Below are 6674 nucleotides of genomic sequence, written 5' to 3'. Positions count from 1 at the left end.
AAAAGTGAGGTGAAACTCGTTGGAATTTGCTTGCTTAAATCGTGAACTACATACTAGATTTTTCAGCTTATAACTTCCATTTTGTTATAGTTTTTCAAAGAGACTCATGCCTTATAATTACATTATGAGGCATTGCCTAATTTATATTTGAACCATGAAAAAAGTTGAGTTTTTTATTAGCCATCCACGAACATGTAACCTGTTTTGGGGGAAAAACTCCCAGTCATGAACCATGGTTAAATTTCGACCTTACTTGTAACAAATAGATGCTATTTTACAAAAAAAAATTTCACTTAATTCGAGAACATGTAGCTACCATTTTCTTTGAGCTTTAACTCCAACTTTAATATTAAGATGTTAGCTATAAACTCGTACCTTTTGACTCATTAAACATTTCATGTTTTAAACATAATATGTATGAACAAATTCACTGGTGTTTGGAGAAAATTGGAAGTCATCTTGACGACAAATTTCTATCAAAAGAAACCAAGAGTACAGGCAAGGGTTCTGACCTTATATTCATACTTTTGGTTGCAAAACCCTATATCTTTAACCTACATGTATAATATCTTTAAAATTGGAGTTTTTGTGTCATTCACTTGTTTCGATCAAGATGACGTGTAATTAAAACGTGGATATGTCTCAAGAGTCAATGATGAGCTAAGAAAATCCTAAAACCGAGATGTGACTGTCCATTTGATTATATGAGTGTTTCAACTGCATGTTCCATGCTACTTGTGGTTCAAAAATGACTTGTTACTTGAACTGGCTTATTACTGCTTAGGTAAGGGTGTACTTTATCACACTTGTCATCCCCTTCTTGAATGATCTTGTACTTACTTGAACTTGATTGACCTGTACTTGTGTTTGTACTTGTGATTGACTTGTAAGTGTCGAGCGATAGTATGTATCACACTCAATTCGAATGGGAGGTGCATCTCATTCCCGTCTTAGTACTTTTATCTTGATTAAGTTGATTCAAGAGTTATCTCATCGCCCTTAGGGTTGAGCAGCAGTATGTACCACATTCAATTCGAGTGGGAGGTGCCTCTCATTCCCGTCTCAGTACCTCTATCTTGATTAAATCGATTAGAGAGTTATCTCATCGACTATACTTGTTCTTACTTCGGTATACTCGAGTATTAGCACCTCTGTTATCATCTCTGTTATCATGGTGTTCGAGCCCGGTAGGGGGTTGATCGGTGGATGGAGATTGGAGATGAGCAATATTCTACTGGACTTGTTACTATATTTCAAACGTTGACGGAGTGTCAACGGACTTGGAAGATGTTACTGCAAAACTAACTGCAAGTGAAACACTGTACGGAACTAAGTGCTACGCTTGAAATCTAACAGGAGCACCACATTAGCTATATCAACGTTTTAATCTTGGGTGCACTGTCGAAATTCTGGCAGGAGCCACCATATCAGCTGTATCAACATTTGAATCTTGGGTGCTTTGCCTAGAACCTGGTGGAAGCCACCGTATCAGTACTGTATCCTTTTCTTGCTGGTGTTAAAGTGCCTATCTGAATGTGTGAACGATCCTTGACATTAGCTGTAACTATTTACTATCTTCATTCTAAGTTTTTGAGATATGTGAAAAATATTTTGCCAATTTAACTGCATGTTTTCTTGGAATCTCACTGGATTTTAGTTAATTTCTTTAGTTTTGTTTTCCTTAACAGGGTGCGAGGATGAGAGAGACAAGAGTAGTACTAGTTGTATTAGGAATTTTAAACTTGTATTTGGTCGATACTGTATTATAGTACTAGTTGTTCAAGTTCTTACCTTTTGACTTGTACTTTGGCTTGTGTATTCGGATGATTTGTGGCATCTACATGGTATATTGAAGAATTATCGTGTTATTGATTCGGCATCCAAAGAATGGTGAGCTCAAAAGTTATAGTCCTCATTTTAAATAATCGCCATCCTATTTATTCTTGGTGAAGTGATTGAATTACTTGTATTTTGATCCGTTTTGCTGTATACTTAAGTATGAATGTTTTGTAAAGTTGGATAGTTGCAATATTTCTTGGGAAAGTTTATGTGTCATTTTTATTGCAAGCATCCAATTTTGAAATCATATGGGATTAGAGTTTCACGTATATTATATTTATATATTTTGATCACTTAAGTTATTTTAATTTTTAAACAAGGGTAATTTGGACATTTTTATGGGTTCCGTAACAACTGATTATTTTCAGCACTTTGAACTTTAATTCAAATTTTGAAGGGAGTTATATATAGCTTTTGAAACTCTAGGGGTTTATGAAAAAAATTGCTAAACCATAGGGGAGTAAAGTGTATTTTGCCCAAGAAAAAAACCATTTAAGGCTAATCAAGACGATTAAAGGATATAGATAGAGGCAAAAGCAACAAATTTTTATCTACAATATAGATGGTGTAGAAAGTTTCATTGAAAAATAACATGATTTGGTTGGTCAAATGTGTTGATTTCCAAAGTTTGGCAGAACTGGAAAATTTTCCTGGATTGTCCAGGCAGTCATCTTTTTGATTGAAACTTGGTGTATAGTATACTTCCTGGCAAAAATTACTTTACCATGTTGCTTCGTGTACTTGACATCATCTCTTATCCTGATATCTGGTTTTAGATGTATGGTTTTTTTGCATCTTATCTTCATACATAATTGATATTGATATAATTGTTGGACTCTTCATATAAAATTGATATTGATATAATTATAGGATGGGAGAAGGGCTGGCATTGTCCAAGCCTATCACCTGACGGACATGGAACCAAATGATTTAGCTTCCTTCATTCTTCGCTAGCCAATTATAATTGTAATATCAGTTTCTGATTCCTTTGACTGTTATACAAGGGTAAGAAAAAAAAGTATAAATTTGATTATTATTTCAATGACACCAATTAAGAAATAAGTATCACGTTAAATTTGATTATTATTTCAATGACAGCAATTAAGATATAAGTATCACGTGCATCTTATCAGGGAATATTTAAGAATGACATGGGCTTTAAACCATTTGAGCGTGATTTCAAGGAAAAATTAATAAGAACAGGTTGTGGTTGCTATTGGCTGGTACTGTTCTAATGGGGAGGTGTCATTTCTCATTCAAAATTCATATGGAAAGAATTGGGGTTTTCGAGGATGCAGATATATTCATCAATCGTGTGTAGGTTAGGAGTTGGGACCGGTCATTGCTTCCGATCGTGTAGGTGACTTGTTAAATTTGCAAGTCTTTTTTGAATTTTTTTTGGTGTATTCATTATCTAATTTGATTTATTTAATTTGACAGGAAGGAAGGCTATAAGGTGTATGCAAAATCATTTAATGATGTTCCCAAAGTGTCAGTTAGGCCTAGCTGGATTTACCGCACCTAGCAAATGTTTCTTTTACACTTTTTTTCATTGCTACGAAGAAGAGAACTTCTGGAACTTTGTCTTTGGCATATTCTTGTCAGATTCTTGACTTCTGGTTTATTGGATTTGTTATTTGGACTGAAAGTTGTCAAATGACAAATTGAGTGTTAATTTCATTATCAAATTAGATGGAGATGGAGATGAAGATAATGATAGTGATAAAAAATAAAAATTAAGGATAAGAAGTGGAATAGGAACTAAATATAGGTTATACTGTTATGGTTATCATGAAAAAAAGTGTTTTTGATATATATTTATAACTACATTGTGTTTCTATTTTTTTATTTACAATTATTGATATTATTCCTATAGAGAGAATTTGATAGATTTTGAACTCTGTGCCAATGGAATATATTGGATACTAATATTAGTAGTGATGGTTTAGATTATTTTGTATTAAAAAGGTGGCAGCCATAGAATTGAAATTTAAGAATATTGATGAATATTGTAGTATATTAAGTAAAATCTGATATTATTATGAAATTGTAGGTAAGTTTTTTGGTATATGATGTAGTATTAATAGTTGATACAATGGTCTGCATCAAAAATTTTTAAGTAAAAGTGGAACATTAGAACAAAAATAAGTGTTTATTTAGTGGTGATTTAGATGTTGATAAGTAGGTAATAGTGGTAAGAAATAAATATAAATGAATAGAAACTATAAACTATTTTTTCCCCTTATATTTTTATTGTGAATTAAAACTAAAGGGCATTATAGAAATTTTGAAAAAAAGTATAACCTTTTGGGTCTAGAATGTTACTTAAATAATGAAAATAAGGGAGGTAGGTGCAATTTTTAGAAATTGAGAAAAATTTTCTGCAATTGTTAAAAACCTCAAGGGAAGTATGTGAAATTAACCCTAAAAAGTACACTAAAGATGGGAGTAAAACTCGATTATTTATGAATCATTTCGAGGCAATGCCATGGGCTATGATTGATGGAGGGTTGGTGTTGCGGGATGATTATAGGATGGGAAAACTGGTATGTTTATTATATTATTATTATTATTATTTGGAGAATAATTTTCACAAAATAGGATAAAATGAACAAAACTTCAATCTAAAGAGCTATAGTTATTCAACAGCCACGACACAAAAATTCATTTCAGTCATTTATTTTTGTTTCAATTGGAGAAAGGTCATTTTTATTCTAATCATACAAAAATCACAACCCATGATCATTGAATATCTTATAGAACAAAAATTCGATTGAAACTCGGTGTATAGTATACTTCCTGGCAAAAATTACTTTACCATGTTGCTTCGTGTACTTGACATCATCTCTTATCCTGATATCTGGTTTTAGATACATGGTTTTTTTGCATCTTATCTTCATATATAATTGATATTGATATAATTATAGGATTCTTCATATAAAATTGATATTGATATAATTATAAGATGGGAGGAGGGCTGGCATTGTCCAAGCCTATCACTTGACGGACATGGAACCAAATGATTTAGCTTCCTTCATTCTTCGCCAGCCAATTATAATTGTAATATCAGTTTCCGATTCCTTTTACTGTTATACAAGGGTAAGTAAAAAAAAAGTATCAATTTGATTATTATTTCAATGGCAGCAATTAAGATATAAGTATCATGTGCATCTTATCAGGGTATATTTAAGAATGACATGGGTTTTAAACCATTTGAGCGTGATTTCAAGGGAAAATTAATAAGAAGTGCCCAGGCTGTGGTTGCTATTGGCTGGTACTGTTCTAATGGGGAGGTGTCATTTCTCATTCAAAAAAGAATTGGGGTTTTCGAGGATGCGGATATATTTCAACCTAGTGTATTTCAACCTTGAGGGACTAAAAGAGAAGAAGGGGGACTGCCTACAATTTTTTTTCTAGCTTGCTTGAACCATGGAAGAATCAGGAAGGTGAGCCAACTTCCAACATGATTTGTGGCAGAAAAATAAGGTAATATGGCTGAAAAACTTCAATCTTTCCTTATACTTTATAGGGATGTGAATACATGTTTGATTTGAAATTAGATAGAGGTAGAAATTAGTGGAAGTATCTTGTTTGTGGCTGGAAAGTTTCCAGTTTGAACCGAACAAGTGAAGGCTGCCATTTCTTCTACCTTTTGGTTTATGTTGCTACAAGTTTACTAGGAAATACTTGATTAATACCTTACCTTATGTTATAAATATGTTTTTGTGTGATTTATGGATGAAACTAAGTAAAAAATACGTTCTTTTGGTGAGGAAAAAATGAAGAGAGCTTGAGGAAAATTGGAGGAACTTTACTTCATCCTTGTCACAGCCTGCTATCTCGTCTCTTTGAGGAGTTTCGACTAGGAAGTCATGCTCTAAATGCTATATTTCTTGTTTAATATGATATATAGCATGTTGTCCTTGAATTTGGTCGCAAATTGCTGGCCTAGATGTGAGTTATGGGCAGCAATAAAGTTGGAATAACTCAAGTGAAAGGTTGAAATTTCAGGTGACAGTCACCCCTAGGCAGGTTTAGTAAAATGATCGTAATTTAGTGTAGAAAAATCAAAATTGAGTGCCGTCAGTTGTGTTTAAAACTAGACTCAGGGATCTTTAAAATGGTCTAATATTGGAACTGTGGTTCATTTCATATGTGCACCAGAAAATCAGCAAATTGGACTGAAAAATCTGCCTTGCACAAGTAAAAGCTAGAATATTGTAGTAATTTGTGGCTCAATTTAGACTAACTTATGAACTAAATCTCTGTGAGCTATCTTCTAAAGATTGTTAGTGCTTTGAGTCTAATTTTTAACAGACTAAATTTTATGATTTTCTAACATTTAAAACTCAAGTTATGATTTTTTCAAACAAGCGCTTGTTGCCGGAATTTTTCCAGCTTGGACCAAGAGAGAGAGATGATGAGTTTTTTTCAACTTTTCTATAACTTTTGGCTCCAAAACTGCATGCATGATGTTAATGTCCCTTTATAATACAATAATAGTGACATGTATGTGGGCTCTATGGAGAAACTTGAGTTTTCAGGTTATGATTCTTGTTGGAATTTCTCTAGCTTTGTCGAGAGAGTAAGCTGTGTAAGTGCAGCACTTATTTGCAAATTTTGGTTAAGACATGTCTTATTTTTGTTTGAATGATACTTATGGTATGTTCACCGTTGAATCTAGTGACAACATGATAACTTGACAAGAGAGCAACTTGAAAAACTGTTGGAAATCCACTTGAATGGACAAGTGAGAAAGGAGGAAACATTTCTGATTTATACACGACTTTTGGGGCTGCAAAACTTTTAGGTTGTTGTTCAATAACCCTCATAAC

Source organism: Coffea arabica, chromosome 3e (genome assembly GCF_036785885.1).
Source record: "Coffea arabica cultivar ET-39 chromosome 3e, Coffea Arabica ET-39 HiFi, whole genome shotgun sequence".
NCBI lineage: Eukaryota > Viridiplantae > Streptophyta > Magnoliopsida > Gentianales > Rubiaceae > Coffea > Coffea arabica.
The sequence above is the reverse complement of the archived record's forward strand: the minus strand, read 5'-3'. Positions refer to the sequence as shown.